The sequence below is a fragment of the Corvus cornix genome, chromosome 8, assembly GCF_000738735.6.
Source record: "Corvus cornix cornix isolate S_Up_H32 chromosome 8, ASM73873v5, whole genome shotgun sequence".
NCBI classification, from domain to species: domain Eukaryota; kingdom Metazoa; phylum Chordata; class Aves; order Passeriformes; family Corvidae; genus Corvus; species Corvus cornix.
The window spans coordinates 10,111,446-10,130,969 of NC_046338.1; positions in this window are offsets into that span (position 1 = coordinate 10,111,446).

Genomic DNA, 19,524 nt, shown 5'->3' on the forward strand with positions numbered 1-19,524 from the left:
GGTTTTTTTCCCCAGATACTTTTATTGCAAAATAAAAGACTGAGTTTTTATATTTTAAAGGGAAAAAAAACCCCACAAACAAAAAAAAATCCCAAACCAACAAACCCCTGGGTAGGTGCGTGGATCTGCTTGTTTCCTTTAAAAAAAGTTTTTGTTTTGCAGCTGCTGGGAAATGAAATTGTCGCTGCCCAGAGCGACCGCGGAGAGAGCAAGCGCCGGGAGCAGCGGAGGGAAGCGAGGAAATAACTGCCCGGCTTGCCCCACCGAAAAATACGGAAGAAAAAAGAAAAGGAAAAAAAAAAGAGTTTTTAAAAAATGATATCTATCGGGAGCAAGGGATCTGTGCCAATCTCCGGGTCCGGCCGGGCTCCCCCTCGCCGTGCGCGGTCCCCAGCCGGGCTGCCGCGGCGGTCCCCGGCACCTGATCCCCCTGGTGGCTACCGGTCCCCCTCGGAAAGCCACCGGGGGGCGGGGGGGGAGATCCAGGCAGCTCGGGGCTCTCCGAGGGTGCGGGGGGAGGGGGGGGCCCTTTTATCTGCCTTTCCCCTCGGCATTACCATGCCGATCCCCACCCACCCGGCCCTCCCCGCGGCCGGCGCGGCTCCCCGCCGCCTCCGAGCTGCCCGGCTTCCCCGGCGCTGGGGAGGGAGAAGGAGGAAGGGGGAAAGGGCGCGGGGGCTGGGATGGAGGTAGGGGAGGGGGGGGGTTGAAACTTGCCCTGCAAAGTTTGCGTGTGGCCGGGCGGGCGCGGTGGCCGGTACTCACGGTGCGGCTGGCGGCGGGCGCTGCGCGGAGCTGGCGGCGTGCGGGGAGCGGGGCAGTCCCGGGCGTGCTGGCCCCGCTGCCCGCCCGCCGCTCGCATGTAGCAGCGCGGGAGGCGGCGGGGGTGCGAGGGAAGGAGCAGTGCTGCCTCTCAGTGCCGGCTCTCATCAGTGAATGAGCCTCCACTCTCCGAGGGGCTCCCGCCGCACACACACACGCACACACACGCGCGCACACACACACGCACACATACACTCGCACACACACGGAGCCGGGCTGAGCACTGCATACATTAGGACACTCGGGCAGTATGGGAAATGCAGTCCAGGACCGGCGCCCACCCGCCGGCTGCCCGCCAGCCGTGGCCCCCGGAGTTGCCCAAACGGGGCGTCGGGGGCTGCTCCTCTCCCAGGGGCGCCGCTTCTCCTCCCAGTCCCGCCGTGCCGGCCTCGCCCACCCGCCTGGCACCGGTCACATTTTCCACCGTGCAGCTCCCTCCCGAATTGCAGCGGGACGCTGCTGGGCCCCCTGGGCGGCAGCTTCTCCGCTCCGGGGCAGCCCCGTGCCCTTCCGGCCCTGAGGCAGCCGAGTCCCCTCGGGATGCCCATGGGGACGAAGCCTTCTCTCATGCACCCTCCGCTATCTTCTGGCATGGGATGGGCACGATTTCCAGGGGTGGGCATCATCCCCAAACTTGCCTTGGACAGCCTCAGCAGAGCCAGAGAGCAAATTAGGGACTTAACACTCCCAGTGTTTCCCAACTGCGGCACGCACGCACGTACGGCACTCACACTGCTATTTTAATGTTTCCTGAATGCACGTTGCAGCTCTGCACAAACCCTTCTGCACACACGCTCCACCTCGGCCACAGGCAACTTCCCTGCCAGCCCTAGGAGTGTCCCGAACAAAAACTGCCAGTCATAGGAAATGGAAGAGCCAGTTTTAGATGGGGACTCAAAAGAAACACTTGTCTCATTGTTTCTTGTGAAGTACACCAAACATTGATCCAAGAGACTTATTTGTTTTGCTCAAGAGTGAAATGTTTTGAGTTTTTTCTTCAAGTACTAAATATTTTCATGTTGTTCTTAAAGATAGTAAATGGGCAGCATTTTATGGCTCTTCTCTAATTCTGCACTGGCATTCTCAAAATACAACTGTGCTATGTGACATACACTGAAAAAAGAAGTCCTCTCCGTGAGCATCATCAACCACTTGGGCTATATTCTGTGTATGACAGCAAGAGGGATCACATGCTTATGTCATCCAACAACTTTTGTGTAAGCAGTGACTCATGACTGAAGTATATGGGCTGAGTTTACCTGTTACTCCAGGATCACTGAATGCACCAGCCCCTATAAAACTGTCCACAGGCACAGCATGAAGCGTGTCCTCAGGCCTTAACTGGGTGCAGATCGTGATGGTTTGCTTCTTGCTGGACTGACACTCACCCATCCTTCCTGCAGCATTTCAGAGGTAGGTCTTATGCAGAGTGCTTGCATGACTTTTGAATGATAAAATCTTTGTAAGTGTTAGAAATAATAATAATAATAATAATAATCTTATTTTCACACTTAAATTTTATAATAAAACAATGTGCATTTCAAGCTTCTCAACTCAGGAAGAAAGCACCTGGGTGAAGGAGCTTCGTGTACGTTCTTGACATAACCACCAGCTCAGCCCTGTTCCCTGCTCTGACCTGCAGCACAACCACTGAGAGGCTGATGATACTCACCAAAAAAAGCCTGCTTCCCTTCAAGGCATCTGCTCCACTGTTGCTTCCCTGCACACCGTGTGCAAGAGCAAGGAGAATGGCAAGGCAGGCAGCAAGCACTGCCTTCTCCCATGGATCAGCCATGGCACAATGGTAAAAGTGGGCTCAGATTCCAGAACTCCTTTTCTGCTTTGTGTAAAAACTGGCATTTGGATAGTCCAGGTAAAAATCTCTCACAGATTTGAGCAAACATAATTGTGCATGTATTTTGCTCATCAGTAACACCTTGTAGTTACCCTCTGATTAACCAAAGTTATAATTTTTTTGTGTTGGTCATTTCAAACACCTCTTTGGAAACAGCTGCCCCACAGGCTGTGCATAGAGACATGTCTCAACACCTGAGTCCTGCCATTTTGTGTGGGGACTCTGAATTAGTTGGCACCACACACATTTCTATCCTGCAGCATGCTCCTCACCAAAAGCATCAACAGTTCAGGACTTCAGTAAATATTCCACAGGGTAGTGTAGATGAGCCACATTTTAAATAACATCAGAGTTTGACACACTTCAGGAAGCCACATTAAAAACCATCCCTTATCTCCCAGGGATCCTGAGGAAAACATTCAGTCACAACCCAGCTCGTGCTACAGCTTCACCATCAAAATTACAGAATTCCAGGGGAAAAAAGTGCTCTTATTATAAAGCTGTATTTTCAGTACTTACAACACCATGAAAAATGATCTCTCAGATTTAAACTTCTTTCTTTTGTTCTTAGCCAAAAAGCAATTTTTTTTTTTTTTTTACTCTTTCAATTTCTTAGTATGGAAAAAGGGATCTGACTTCTGCACCAGTGTCCAATTTATGCTAGCTGAGAACCAAGCTCTGTGTTTTGAGGCTTGAAAAAAAAGGCAGCTTTATTTAACTTTATGTTACTGCATCGTCACACACAAACTTAATACAGCTTGGAATCAGGGAACAAATCTGGCATTTAGCTAGCTTCTGTGAGCAATGTCTTCAGAGGAAAATAAGAAGATACAGTCAAGTTATTTATATTTGTAATTACCATTAATCTGTATTACTAATGAGGATTTTGATCCTGAAAATGGATCCATAAACATGGACTCCTGCACCACTATGGAGCTGTGATATGCACAGAGGCCCATAGGAAAATTTTCCACTGAAATATATATGCTACACTGATTATTTGGGCCTCAAAATAACTTTGAACATCTGATTTAACTTTGTGTGTATTGCTCATCTCTAAGAGTAATAGGGGACACCTCCAGTTGTGGGGTTTTTTTTAACTTAATACTAAAGCAGAATTTGAGATTGTTACAGGCTATCACAGTGCTGTCCCTTCCCGTTGCAAACGCTGTTCTAAATACTGAAGTCTAAATTAATATATACAATCCTGAACCTACAGGGTTGATTGGATGCACTTAACTTTATGCATACAGATTTCAATAGGATTACTAATAATACATAAAGTCAAGTGTAGATGTAAATTCCACCATGAACAGGGCCTTGACTGGAAGTCTGCTGTATTCTTACAGTACCAATGTACATTCTTAAAACAAGACATCCCCTCACTCATCATTATGTCCTCTAGCTGCTATTGTATAAAATAAGATTGAGAAATGTGATAAACTGTAGCAGCAATGGCAGAAAGCAAGGGGCAGACTGTGTCACACGTGTACCTGCAGCACATTGGGATCCTATGAGAGGGCGGTGCATTTGTTGGGAGCTGCCCTATTCGGTCCCCCAAAAAGTGACACCCCAAAAAAGTGGTGAAATTCTCCAGTTATGGACCTACGTCCTGAAGTCACTGGCACCATCACCACCCATAGCTAGACCCAGACCGTTCCTTGCATCCCATCATCTGCAGTATGGGTGGAGGAGGGGAAGATGGCAAACGAATTACTTAACTAATTAAAAATGAACTTTTTCTCGCAATTAGTCTCGGAGGCGGCAGTCGCTCCCAGCGGGGTGTGGGTGGCTGGCTGCCGTGTGTAATGTCCATGCCCTCTGCTGGCTACAGCCAGCGTGTCTCAGCTGCGTGCCACCGCCACCCTGCCCTCGCCGCTGCGACAGCGGCCACTCCGGGAAGGAGGTGCTGGGCAAGGCTGCCAGTGCCAGAAGTCCCTGCTGTCCAAATGATTTTATCCCCTGGTTTTGTCAGAGCTGTGACCCTGGTTTAAGCATCCCTAAGCTGGTGGCTAAATTCCAGGAGAACAGGAGCTTGGAGGCTCTGCAGTTAGTCATGTCTCACTCTGATGCTATTAGCAAGGACATCTGAGAGGAAGGTTGACTTATGAGTTTGGGAGTATTATTCTGGTTTTAGCAGCTGATCTGGGCTTTACTCTAGTCGTTGGTGTAAGGATTGTCCCAGAGCTCAGGAGAGATAACATGGGATCTCTTCATCTTCTGAGCCATCTGTGGCTGCCCTCTGCCAGACCCCTCTCTCTTCAGAAGAAGAATTTGGCAGAGGCAGGGCTGAAATCATACTATCTGCCAGAAATTTGAAATTTAGAGCTGGCACACTCTCGGTGACTAGTCTTCCCAGAATGAGAAAAAAGTCCTTTAAATGACTTGTTGACTCATACAACTAGTACTAAGAAAATTTTCTTCAGCCTACAAAAATTTTCTGTGGCTGACAGATAAACTCATTTTCTTCTTGTTCATCATCATCATCATCATCGTTGTTGTCACTATCAGCATCGCTATCATCACCATCACCTAGATCTCTTCCAAAGTCTGCTAACACAGGAGAACCTCTTGGTTTTGCTTTTCATAACACGTTGCAAGATGCCACTGTAATTTTAAGCCTTGCTCATCACCAAATCTCTACAGCAGAGTGGAGACCATGCCCGGGATTTTGCAAACAAATGTTCTTTATAAATCATTGTCCTGCAGTACCATTTCCGATACGACGTTCCCCTTGGAAAAGTCCTGCACCAAAAGGGAGGTTGTAGACTGGACGGCAGATGTTATACAAGTAACTATATCAACTGTTTTAGGAGCACTGCTCTTATGTGAACATCAACCACATTATCATTTCTACAGCTGAAGCCTGACACAGGTAAGATGTCCAGAGCCCATGTGCTCCTGAGGAAAGTTCTCTCCAAAACTCTGGTAGCCACAGTGTGTGATTTAAGCACATGGACGCAGCAACACCCTTTCCTATCAATTGTTTCTAAAATTTGATTACAGCACTGGACACTTGTTTTCTGTACAAGCATCCACTCTTTTTTCAGGGCTTTTTTGAATCCCTCTCTGAGCAATATCCTGTTGCTAGGAGTTCCACAGGCTAATGGTGTGGAAAAATATTTCCCTGTGAGAAGAGCTACACCTGTCCAACCCCCCTTCTGTGCACTATCCATCACGCTGACAGCATAGGTAACTTGCCCAGGATCATGTCAAAGCGTGAAATAGCTATAAAGGCAACGCATATGTGTTTGTCATTTTTGTCATTAATGGGATCAAGCAAAACTAAGGCAGAGCTATTGAACTGTGCCACAGAAGCCAGGGGAAGCTGGAGCCATGTCCAAGAGCAGCTCAGAGTGGTGGCTCCTGCTTTGGCCCATGGAAAGTGCACGGGGTGAGCAACACTTTGATCTTCTTATTTAGTTGTGTTTGCTGTGACTGTACCACAGGGAAAACGTTGTGCTTATTTTTGGGGCCCAAACAAGCTGCAGAGCCTGGGACAGGGGAGCACTACCTCCACAGCCTGGACGTATGGCTCCAGGCTCCTCCTCCTCTCTTCCCAGTTCAGTGGGGAAGCCCAATTCAGCAGAGGATGGGAAACAATACCCACCTCCCCTTTTAGCCAGGCAAGCAAACCTGAGCAGGACAGGTCTAGTGAGCTTTTAAGGCAGCTCTCTGGTGTGATTAGTTAGAGCTTAACATGAGATAAAATCAATTGGAAACTTGTGTGAGTTAGGGCTGCTCTCATCAGTCAGAGTTTGCAGCAGCCAAGTGCAGCATGATTGTTATTAATATATGCTACAGATATATAAGCTAAAATGGGGCTTTACAGTAAAAAGGAAGACAAGTTGCTCTTTCCCAAGAACATACAGACTGTGCATGTAATTCAGGGCCATGCTCACATCTGTAGTGGTGGGAACTGCCTGTTCTTAGGAGAAAATACACTCGTGTCTTACATGCATGTGTACTTTCTCATGATACTGCATACCACACAAGGATGTTGTTTAGGAGTTTAAAGTGCTGAGTATTATGGTGGTTGTGGTCCATCGCAGGAGCCGCATTAGATATGCGGCAGCTCACACACCATGGGTGACTTCAGACAAGCCTATGCTTTTGTGTCTGCCTTCTTTCAAAGGAAAAATGCTTTCTGCCAATGCAGTAAGTAATCCTGTATAAGGCTGGACCTCAGCATCAGCTGTAGTGCTCACTACTGTGACTGCTTTGATAATTCCCATGCTGTCACATGAATGGGATTGCACCATAAACTCATGCACCTTAGCCGTGCTGATGGCCAAGCCTACATAATGGCCCAATGCATTGGTGCTAATGATCCAGTGTTTATGGTGGCCCACAGCACCGTTGTCATGCCAACGAGATGGTACTCCTCCCTAGAAAAAATAATAATAACCAAATAAATAAATACTTGCTTTCTCTAGACTGATCTGTCTAATAGGAGTTGGAGATTAAATCTGAAGGGAGGAAAATCCAGGCTGAAATACAAACCAGTCTCTGTTCAGAAGAGAGCAGAGCAAAACATCTTTTTCCCTCTCCATCCACTCTGTGCTGTGCAGAACACTCTGTGCAAAGCCTCCTCTCCAGTGAAGCAAACCCCTCCTGTGGCAGGGCAGGGGAGCAGGAATTTCTGTCTAACCAGTCCCTCCCTGGGGATTTGGGTCAGGCCTGGGACTTCCATACTGAAACTCCCCTATCCTGGTCCCACAGCAGTGTGGCCCCAACAGAGACACGGCACGAGGAAAGCCCATCCCTATGGCTGCCACACTGCCCATGAGTACCCAGCCTGACTAACCTGCCTCCTGCCCTGCCCCAGAACGTGGTGCCCCAGTAGAGAGTTCAGCTCTGAAGCACTGTCAGGGTACTTGCAGTAGGAAGGGTGCTGCTACAGACCCAACTGAGCATCACTCCTCAGGATCCTCCCTTCCCTTTCCGACAGGCTGACATGCTTGAGAGCTTCAGCTGTTCCTTACCTCAGTCACCAAACCTGGCTTCAGCGCCCATTTTCACAACCTCTTCTTAAAATTTTGGAATTTTTTTTTTATTTCATACAGAAATAAACTGCTGCTGAATTCCAGGACTTGGTGCCTGGCTATTCCCCTCCCAGGAAATTGCCCATCTTCCTCTGAGAAATACCTGTCTTCTTTCTACCAGTCTTTCTCACAAGTCACTTCTCACATGCATTTCCCATTCCGTTTTCTCGCCCCTCTCTTGTCCTTTAATCCAGCTCACGTTACTCCAGCAGTAAATTATTTAAAGCAGGCAAATACGTGCAACAAGCCAGCTTTCTGTCAGACACAAGCCTGTTCAGAAACTGATACACTCAAAATTTCTTTATCTTGGCCCAGCTTTATCTTGAGCTAGCCTTTTCTGCCATCCAGTTCAAATGCCTCATATCCCATCACACAGTCCCAGTGCCCCACATATCACAACCCTTCAGATTCCTGCCTTGATTGTTGGAGGAACATCTTGTTGGGGTCTCCTCTCCCTGCTGTGTGGCCCTGGGAGAGGGGCCCTGAGGGGAGACACGAGGTTTCCCTGCCCCTGCTCAGCCTCGTTCCCATTGGTTGGTTTGTGTTCCCTGCGCGGGCAGAAGGACCCTTGGTCCCGTGACTGGAACAGTTCCTCGGCAGAGCTCCGGCCATGCGGCTGGAGAAATAAACATCTCCCTGAAACAGCTAGCAAGAATCCATCCATATATATTTCCTTTCCACGGGACTCCTGGTTTGGTATATGTATGTTGCAGTATCCCCACTGCAACAACATCTCATTGCTTCTGCAGTTTTCCTGTAGACCTCAACCCCTCCATAGGATCTATAAGGTAGAATTTACTGTAATTCAGATAATTATTCAGATAACAAGAATAGCTTGAATTTTAAGAGCAAATAACATCAATAAAACTTGGAAGAGGCATAAGCCCTTACTGTACAGGTTGGACCAGTAGCTGGCTTGAAGAGGAAACTGGTACAGGGAATGTCTGGCCCTGCAGTGTAGTTTTCGCTTGCATGCCTGCTGTGCCTTCTGGCACCAGAGGCAAGACACGGATTAGCTGAGCTCTAGGTCTGGTCCATCTCCACACTTCTCCATTTTTGACTCTACTCAAAATTCAAAAATGTGGTGACAGCACCCCAAATTGAGCATCTCACAGCTGAGAGCTATCACCTGCACTCACCATGTCAGCCACTTTCCTTTGTTAGCAGTGAGACAGTGAGTTGGTTAAGGCAAATGCACAAATTCCCAGGTGCCTGCAATGCATCATGTATATCCACTGAGGCTGCATGTATTAATTTCTCCCTGTTGTATGTGAAGTATGTGAAAGGTCACTTCTTCCTGTCCTGTGTTCTAGGCTGGTTTTCAGGAGACCATCAGGTCATCAATCCACCATCATTCCATCCATCCATCAGTTCATCAAGCCACCCATGCACAGCACTCTTCTCCCTCCACAGGCTGTGACAATGAGAGACAGACATAAGGTTTGACCAAGAGGTGTTAAACAGACCTGACAATTTGTGTGCTCTTGTAGGAAATCTCGAACTTCAGTAGCATCTGGGTCTTTCTCCCGGTGATGCTCTTGAAGCTGTCAGGTTTTAATTGTCCTGGAGATGTTCAGTGTCTCTCTCTTATGTCTTCAGAGCGTGTGGGTAGTTGACCCTGTTGAGTAATGTCATCTCATGAGACAGAAACACATGTTCCTTGAGATAAGGGTGAGCTGTCTCCCACAAAGTTTGGAATCAGATCTCAGTTGGTCTTTCTGTTACACATTCTATTCGTGTGATTCCCCCCTCCACTGAAATCCTGCAGGGGTATATTTCAGTGGGCTAATTATAAATTCCTTCTGTCTTGCAATAGCTGGATACAGCATGCCTGGTGGCATGAACCTCCCCTTCTTCATTCGTGTTGTGCACCTCTCTTGCTGCAGGCAAAAGTAATTTCCCCAGCCTGGAAATGTGATTTAATTTGACCTTGTTCACACGGGTTCTGCATCTTTTACATTCCCACCCCCAATGATAAAACAGGATCAGAGGAAATTGCAGTGATTCACAGTGATGCTCTGCCTCAGCCTCCAATTCTTCTTGTTCTTTCCTCTCCCTGCCATCCCTGCTCTGCCTACCCACCACAGCTACAGGGTACTTCTGACTGAAGGTAGAGGATGTAAGAGGGATGTAAAGATGTGGAACCACACGCTTGTGTCGTATCTCCTCTGCCAGGAGAGGCAAATTGTGTGTCTTTCCTTAGGAGACATTTCAGGAGTGGAAGGAAAAGAAACTGAGAGCGAGAGTGAAGAGGGAATATCATCAGAAACAAGGGGAGTGCTCTAGCACTCTGTCAACTGTTTCTGTAGCAGATCCTTACTTGCAGTCCCTGCCTGCCTGGATCCACTCCTTCAGCCATCCACTGCCTGCCCCAAGGCTGCTGTCCTAAACTGCAAAATCTACTGTCCGGTGGCTGCTGTCCCCAGTCTTCCCACTAACTCTTCCCTGAGATGGTAAGAATAAATTGTCTAATTTAAATACCTCAGCCCTGGACTCCTAGTGGTCCTATTTAGAGGAGCATCTGTGGAAATCCTTGCACTCCCCTTGTGCAGGTTCAGAAGGTCTTGTTTGTGGGATTCTCTCTCCCTTGTCCGGAATTTAGATGCTCAGCAGTGACACATAACAGTGAGCTTCTCCAGAAGACAGTATCTCTAGCTGTGTCAGAGGAGTGTTAATAACACAGTTGCTACTCTGCAGAATCCCAAAGCATATGAGATGCTTGGAGAGGCACATCCTGGCTGTGCATTGACTGCCTCCACCAGTAAACTTGGGCATGGGGACAGCAAGCCTTTTTACACCAGCTCAGAGAAGCTGTAAGGCATGACAAGAAACACTGGCTATCCATAGCACTAAGCTACTGAGCACTAGGGAAGCATGCTCACAGCATTCTTCCAGTAATAGGGATGGCATCAATTGTCAGCAAAGCAGACAATCTGGCTGCATGTGTCATTCAGACTTGTTAATGCTCTGTTTCTCACCTGCTAGCTTTCCCTTTTGTGCTGAACTATTACCAGAACCTTGGGAAACCTGCTGGGTCCAGTGCCAAATTATGTGGATCCTTTCCCTCCAAGTGCAGAAGATTTTTGTCTCATTTTAGGTGTGTGGGACTGTTATTCTTACAGGAAGTTTCTGAAGGGGATGAGAAATGTTTCAGATCCCTTAAGAGATCAGGGCTACATTTAATATTGCAACAGCTTTATCTAGAGAAGGTCATACTTGCTCTTTCTATCTCGCTTCAGCAATTCACATCGAATGGAATATGGTCTAAACAGGTCATTTCTAACCCCAGGTTGTAGTGGGGTATCTTGGGACAGACAGGAAGGACAAGTGGTCTCTAAACTGCTGATAGTTGCAAGTGTTGAATGTTGAGCTTTTGCACTGAGAAGAGACTGGGAAGGGGCAGGATGGAGGAGGAGGAAAGTATGTCCTCTCATTAGCACTCTGTGAAGTTGGGAAACAGCTGCCAGAGCTGGGCACCACAGTGGGTAAAGGACAAAGGACTTGCATGTTTTGTACCCAGTTGGTCAAGCCTGATAAAGAGTAGGAGGATTTTGACCTGGAGAAGCTGAGTGAGTTCCTCCAGGGTGTAGACTTTAAGGCCTGAAGGTTCAATTCTGAGCATGTGGTGGGTTGTCTGCATGTTGACGGGCTGACCAGTGAATCAGTCTGGGGGATGGAGTAGTTTTATTGCTCTCCATCAGCTCGACACTTTCTCTGTCAACCAAAGCAAGATGCCTTGTTCCCTGGAGCCCCCAAAATGATGGCTTATGCCTCTCACTTGAAGGAAAAGGTCCACCTGCAGCAGCCTGGTCTAAAACCCCACAGCCTGGCTTCAAGAAGTGGCAGTAGGAGCTCATTTCCAGTGAACTGGATGTTTGCAGGGCACAGTGCAAGACTCGGTGAGATCCAAGCACTGCCCACTGCCGAGTAATGTTGTTGTGAGTAAGAGACTCATATAAGCCATCCATGGTTTCTATTCATTTTCTGCCACCCCCCCAGGCAGCTTGTGTGAGGCTGAGCAAGTCGCTTGCTCTCTCTGGCTGCAACTAAACTTATCTTCATTATTGCACATTTTGGCTCACTTTCATCCTCTTCTATCGGGAGGAGTTTGCCTCCAACCCTGATCTTCAAGCAGGGATGAGCATGCTGATGCTCCTTCCATCCTCTCACAGTCTCGTGTCTATTTAAACTGTAATGTTTTAGGAGCAGGGACATTAACCCTCATCTGGATTAGCATTGCTCTAATGTAAATAATATTAGTTACATTATAGATGTTTCTGTAATTAGAGTTCCTGTTTCTATAGGCATTTAAACACCTCGTCTCCTCATTTGACAGTTATGTTATTTGATTTGTGTTCTCCTGATGTGGAGATCAGTACAGAAACCCTTTTATCTTTTCTCATGAGCAGGTTTAGACTATGATTGGATTTGATTTTTTTAGAAACGTATGTAGGGAGGAGCCCACAGATACCAGGTGTGATTTGTGTAAGGTGGGATACAGCCATAGAATTTAAATGCAGGTTAAATAACATGGCAAGAAGCAGGGCTTTAATCAGTAGGGTTTTTACAAGGAGCATGAGGTAAGGACAAACCCTTTCAAAAGCAGGGGGAAAAAAAGAGCTGGCCTAGCTGGTAAAACCTTGGAAAAATTCACTTCCCTGTCTCCATTTGCCTACATTTTAAGTGGGACACAACAGTATTTGCTGGTACTCTGAGGGAAGCCCACTCATGAAAAGGTTTAGCAGAGATGATTTTATCAGAGATGCTTGCCTTGGCAGATGGCTGTATGCTTTAAATTTAAACAGAGAGGCATAAATAGTAGAAAAGAAAAGAGGGTAATAAGAAAAATATTAAACTGCCCAGTGCAAATCCTTGGGGAACTTCAATTGCAATAACTGACCTCCCGTATAGCACCATTTATTTCATTCACTGGCAGCTTTATAGGTGCTTGTACAGCTACAGACGAACACCAATTTGCCAGTGCAGTTTGTTTTGATAACTGTTGTTTTCAATAAATCTATATTAAAATCAAAGGGAAAATTAAATAGACTGAAGTCAGTGGCACTAGAGATAAGGTAGCACATTACTACACAGGCCTCTTCAGCTGGAGGAGCTTTCCCTCCCATCCAGTGTAGGTCACAGGTGTGATGAATTTCAGTGGTCTCAGCTGTGCTTTCTGATGGCAGCCAATGTGAGTGAGAATTTTGGTGGGGGAAAAGAATTTTGGTATTTTCAAGCTCAGTTACTTTCAGGGCTGTAACAAAGGAGGAGGCTGGGGGAGGATGCACCACTCACTTTAACAGGCTCTTTCTCTTGGGTTTCAAAGGACAATTGCAAGTACAGAGGTCAAGGTCGCCAGCTTTTGAACTGTGTGCTGTCTCTCCCAGGACCCCTTAGGTGTTCCTGCTCCTATGTGACATTCCACACAGCTAGTACCTGTGGACTGAAAGAAGCAGGAGAAGCAGGATCTGCAACTGGTCCTCTGGCAAGTGGGATATCTGTGTCTCAGATTTTTCTGGACATGGCATGTCCTTCTCCTCTCTACCCCTGGCAGACTAGGTACCTCCTGCAGCATTAGGGGAAGTCCTGGTGGAAGAGAGGGAGGAGAGAAAAGAGAATAGAAACTCCAGGGAGAGTGCTGAGAAGGAAGGAAAGAAGAAAGAGAGGAAGGAAGGAGTGAGCTAGGGGAAATGATGGGAGGAAGAGAGAGGCTGGAAAAGGAAAGAGGGTCTCCAAACACTGGAGAGGAAAGACAAAGAGGCAGAAAATAGAATAAACAGAAGGGGAGATAGTGGGGAAGTTAAAGCAGTGTAGGCAGAAGGTATGTGAGAGCAAGGGTCTGACTCCCAGACCAGGCAGCAACCCCCTACTCCCCTCCCTCTGGTGATTTTAGCTGTCCATTGGAGGTGAGTGTTTCTGGAGATAAAGGCGAGACTTAAGTTTGGTAAAAGGAGTTGCTCTGGTCAGGAGTTTAGGAACTACTTCAAAGACTTGGCCTCTGGACACTTGGAGCAGCAGGGGCTAGAACTATCCAAGTAATTATTTCGTTTCGATGGGGCAGATTAGAGGAATGTTGGGTCCGGGAAGTTTTCCGTAGCACAAAGCATCACAACTGAATTCAAATAAACAGTGAACCTAAGAGATTTCATAGCAGAGTAAGTAACTTTTTTTTTTTTCCAACAGACCAGTTTTCTACCAGAAAACAATGATTGGAGTAACTGGGAGCATTTACTAGGATGTATCAACATTATCCAAGCTTTTGGTGAGACATTATTAAAAATATTCATATGTGGGTTTTGCTCTTTGGTTTTTTTCCCCCATCTCTTTCTGACAGTATTGTTTTATTCCTCTTATATGTTTATACCCCATTTGGTCCAAGCACTTGGCCTCAAACATGGAATCTCCTGAGCTGGGGGGAAACCAGGTGCTCTCTGGGTAAAGTATTTTTCCTTTGTGAAGTTTTGCTTCCCTGCCCACAGCAAAAATCAAACCATCAGTGATGACAGGCTTGTGCCAGACCCTTTGCCTGGCATCCATCAGACCAAAAGCTAGATCAGATTTTTCAGGAAAAATCATGTTCCCTGGGGTTGTTCAGACTGGGCCAGGCATTTCTTCCCCTGCTCTAGTCTCTTATGTCCATCTTTGAAAGGCATATTTGAAAAATAATTGTCAAAACCCATTGTTGCCCCAGCTTAGGGCAGGGATCCTTGTTGTTCCTGATATTCAGTTTCACAAAGACATTTAGCTGGTTTAATAGGAATCTTAAAAAAGGGTGGGGATTATGCCTGTCAATGTAATGTACAGTATGAGGAAAGGAAACAGTGTGGTGTAATGGATGGTTTGGACTTCTAGAAGGATGTAATAATAAAACAAAAGAAATGTCAAAGTGGTAAAGTGAAAAGAAATACACTATTTTTATTTGGGAATGTATCATTAACAACAAAAAAAATCCGAGCACAAAACTTTTTGTCCCAACGTAGGTCAAAAGTCTTATTTTTTGAAACCTCAGAATTTCCCAAGGGACACAAATTCCTCTGTTATTATTTTTGGCCAGCTGTCTCCCATATGACTGCCCGTGAAAAGTATTTTATCTCAGGTTAAAATCCCACACATAAAAATGTCTCTCTACCTTCCAGCAGGTGTGCTTGTCCTATGGGAAGATTTGCTTTATCAGCAATGTGTTTCTCCAGGAGAAATGCTTAATTTTAGATGTTTTTTCCATTTACACTTAGAGTTCAAGACACTTGAGCAGCGACTCAGTATTGGGTGGCCTGTGCAGGCGTCAGAACCCTTCCTTTATACACTGTAACCCTATTAGCTAAAATACTGGCAAAGAGATTTTGGTGAAGTGTTTTTTTTTAACGTCCCATTAAAAATGTTTAAAATGTTTCAAAATGTCCCATTTCACCACTGTTGATGCCCTCACTCTGAAATACGGCTTTCCCATGACGACATAGCTGTAAAACACATTCAATTTTTTCTTTTTTTTCTTCTTTTTTTTTTTACTAGTTAGCAATGGAGTTTTGCTATAGCTATTAAAATATAAAGAATAAACTGCACCCAATTGCACAATATTTTTTACCAGGGTTAAGCCTGAATTTCGTTGTGGATGGCATTGGAATATCAAGATTAAGTATACAGTGCAAGCACAAGGGTTTTATGACATACAATAATGTAGCAAAACTTGTATTTCTTTACAAAATTGACATCACTGTTTGCCCTTCTTTCTTTGTACTTCTTGGGTCTGATTTTTAGGAGCAAGAGTTGGAAAAGGCATGGTAGATGATTCAGTGCAGCTCCCTTGAACCAAAATCACGTTGGCACCAATGGGACATTTTACAGTGCTGTAAGTGGCTGGTTTCATGGTTCCCACCGCTCCTCTCGGAAGGTGATCCCACAGTTTAATGCATCATAGCCTCAGGAAGTTTCTCCTGATGTTCAGCCCATGTTTTCCTTTGGTCAAATATCTTGGGGAAATCCTTTGCTGAGGGGTCATTTTATTTTGTGTTTTGGTGCTGATGCCTTCCTGACACATGTAGGTAGTTTTTCTGCTCATCCCACCAGCAAAGTGGGAGGGAGGGGCAGAAGCTGGATTCACTGGGACCCACAAAAAACGGAAGAGCACTGATATGCAGCCTGAGCAACACAGTTGTTTGTTTTGCATTTCACTGCATCCTCCTGCACTCTTCATTGAAGTGGGATTTTTTGGAGACAGGACCAGCCTGTCTGACTAGCTTTGTGTGCTCAGTCAATATGAGGTCCAGCAGGGACCATTTTGTCCAACTCAGCAAAGCACAGACTAGAGAAATAAAATGCTCCCATGCATCAAACCCCAGAGGTTTGCTCAAATCCAAGCAGATCTCCTATGGAGACATCCCATCCTGATGTGAAATGTCCAAGGCTCCCTTGTCCTCTGTTAACACAGCCCAGTCAATAGCCACTTTCTGATGTCCTGCAATGTTTTTCTAATGCACTTTATTTCCTAGCCTGCCAAGGGCTGTCCCTCTCACCTCTGTTTTAACTGGAAAAGGATTTCCACCCCATGGCCCTGATTCTGGCTGAATTAATGGTTTTTGAACTGAATCAGCACATTTGAAGTTAAAACAGATCCCCACTGAGTCTGTACATTTTTATTACTGTGCAAGGAGTGCTTAGGAAAATAAAAGGAACGAGAAAGCCCTGAGAGCGGACCACCCTGTTGAGGGGGGAAATGTAGAAATCAAGCATGTTTATATGAGTGATATTTATAGGGTCAAGTGACATATATTGTACGAGGCCTTGGAGCCCAGCTCAGGAATACCACATACCAGTCTGGGCATTCATACTCAAGAAAATTTAATTGAAACTGAAGCAGGTGCAGAGGAGGTCTACTAAGATGGAGTGGGAAATGGAAAGATAAGGTGGTAAGGAGACACAAGAAAAAATGGCTTGTTTAGGCCACCAAAGCAAAGATGGCAAAAATGATTGGGATCTGAGAGCTGCCTATAAATACACCAGGAGAGGCAAAGAAACCAACAAGTTAAATCAAAGGATCATTTTTCCAGAACAAATTAAACTAGCTATAAATACATTTTATCTGGGAATAAGAAGTTTTTCCATCTGTCAAGTAGAGAAAAGCTGAAGAAGCCTTGGGTTAGCATGGACAGGTAAAGAAACATATTTGAAGATGGAGGTTGATAAATTCGGATGTTGGAGAGGAAATTATATTACAAGATGGAGGAGAATGGCTCAGTATCCCTGGGACTCCTTTCCTGACCTATACTCCGCAATGTGGATTGCTTTTATCATCTGAAATACCCATTTGCCTTTTCTTTGCTAAGGACATCAGCACCTTTAAAATCTCCTGTCATTGTCACCCAAGAGCCCTGCGCTGCATCTGCAAAGCTCATAGCCCCACAGAGCTGCTGTTGCTCCCAAATTCATCAAGGGGGTCACTGTCAAACAATGAGACACACTTGCTCCCACGGGGTTTGAATGAGCTGCTTTCTTTCAAAACACCCTTTAATTGACAGCTAGAAATAGCTTTCCATGATGACAGGCTGTCATTAATATCATTCACCAGAATGATACCCCAGTGATAGTGTATATGTTTAGAGGAAAAGGGAGAGAGAAATCCTCTGCAAACAAATGTTTCAACAGAATACATGAACTGAGCTGCGGTTTCAAGAATGACAACATGAATATAAAAATGTACGTTGTGAATATTAGTATTCCCTTAAATACGTACTCACGTTGGTTAATGAGTCCCACCGGTGGCATTAGTAACTGAAGGATTTGGGTTGGCACGTTATTAACTTGTTAAGTAGAAAACAGTGATACAAAACTACTTGTCATGTGTATTATAAGACATTTAAAAGTTTCACTCAGCATAAGCAGCTGAACAGTACTAAAGGAGTTGACTTTAAAATGAGCTGATGTTTCTTTGTGCCATAATCATGTAAAATCCAATTGCTTTAAAAGGAGCTGTGCTCCATAGGCCCTTGGGAAGCAGGCACTGGGAGAAAGGCTGGGAAATGTCCCTCCTTCTCTGTGCTGACCCAGCAGCAGGCAGAGACCTGATAGTTGATCTTGGGTTAGGATGAGCTCAGCCTTTTCTTCTCACAGAGGAACCCTTGCAGTTGCCACGTAGGGTCAGGGGGGGTTATTCTGTATTTTCTGCCTTACTCTGCCCCACTGGTTTGCTACTTTCTAATCAAGCTCTGTCCATCCATCGGCCCAGTGGTGGCTTAACATCTGTGCTGAATGAAATGATGCCTTGTTAAGAAACTGTTGGGGTTTTTAAACAAATAAAATTTCAGGTAACTGTAGACCAGGTTCTTGCATCTGCTGGCAGCAGCAGAGGGATCCAGCCACAGGAGAGAAGGTCACAGCTGAAATTTTTGAGATGATTTCCACCCAAGGTTTGAAGATAGTTAGTTCTTCATGTAAATCAGGACAGAGCAGACACTGCCCCAGCATGGACCCTATTTCCGCTGGGCTCCTTCTAGCCATCTCAAAATCTCTAAAGTAGGACAAGCAATTAAGACACCAGAGCAACTCCTGAAACACACTTGCTCTCGGATAGAGTTGGTCCTGAGGCAATGGGGTCAATGGGACTGACATGGGCTGTGCTACCTGGAATAAATAAGGTGACCCTACTGAGCAACTATCAGCCCTTTGGCCACTCTTCCCTGCCTGCATGACCCAGTTTCTCAGCATTCCTTGCCCAGGGCCCCATGGCAATTGTCTGCCTTTACTGACAGAGTCCCTTGGGGAGGGAAGCTGTTCCCAGTGAGGATGCTACAGGAGCCATGTGCAGTGATGGGCACGCCACAGGATATCTATTGATCACCCTCATTTATTTTTCCAGAAGCCTGGAGTGAGCCAGATTAATCTGTAGGTGACATTTTCAGTGGCCTGCAGTGTTCATTTGAGGCATGCACGCCCACAAAAGACAGGCTCAGACATGAACAATACAGAAACAGTGACAATATTTCATAAAACATGGCTCTCTTCAAACTGGTTTGGGTGCTGATAGCCGTGCTGGAAAAAAATGCCCTCTTTGAAAGTGCAGTTGCTGAAGGGAATCTCTTTGATGTCCTGCAAACCTTGTTCGGTTCTCACAAGGGTCACGGAGGCTGGCAGAAGCCAAGGTGTGGCCCCTGGTAACTGCAGATAGCTCAGCTGGGAAAAGGGGTTTCCCCCAAAAAACTGGGCAGGAGGAAATCTGCCTGCTGTACTTCCTGGGAAACCTGGGAAACAGCACTAGGCTTGGCTGATGAAAAAAGGATATGCACACATCTATGGGCCATTCATTGTTTGTCCGGACCAAGGAATTACTTTTTACTGCAAGATGCAGAGGTCAGCAGAGGAAAGGCCTCTTCTCTTTCATCCTCTTAGAAACACAGGCAGGCTGTGAGCCCTAAATGTCAAGCTTTGGGGTTGTAGTATAATTTCAGCCAGTTTCCATTCCTGCTAAGGGAGGGCCAGGGACAGATTGCTCAAGGAACACCACAGTGCAACGGCCTTTGATTCACGCTCCTGGGCTCCTGGCAAACCATACATCAGTCACCAAAGACTTGACAAATCACAGTGATATAGCTAAGCTTAGAAGTAAAATTTCACATTATCCTTGCTTATGTGGGTGGGAGGCTGAGAGATGCCAAATCTAAGAGGGCTTAAAGGAACTCTTTCTATTATTAAATGGTTTGCTGTTGGTATTTTTATAGTTCTGACAGGCTACTTTCATGGTTCAGGCCTCCCAAGATCAAGGCCGCATACAAACAGGAAAGGATAAATCCAGCCTGAAGAGCCAGCAACTCA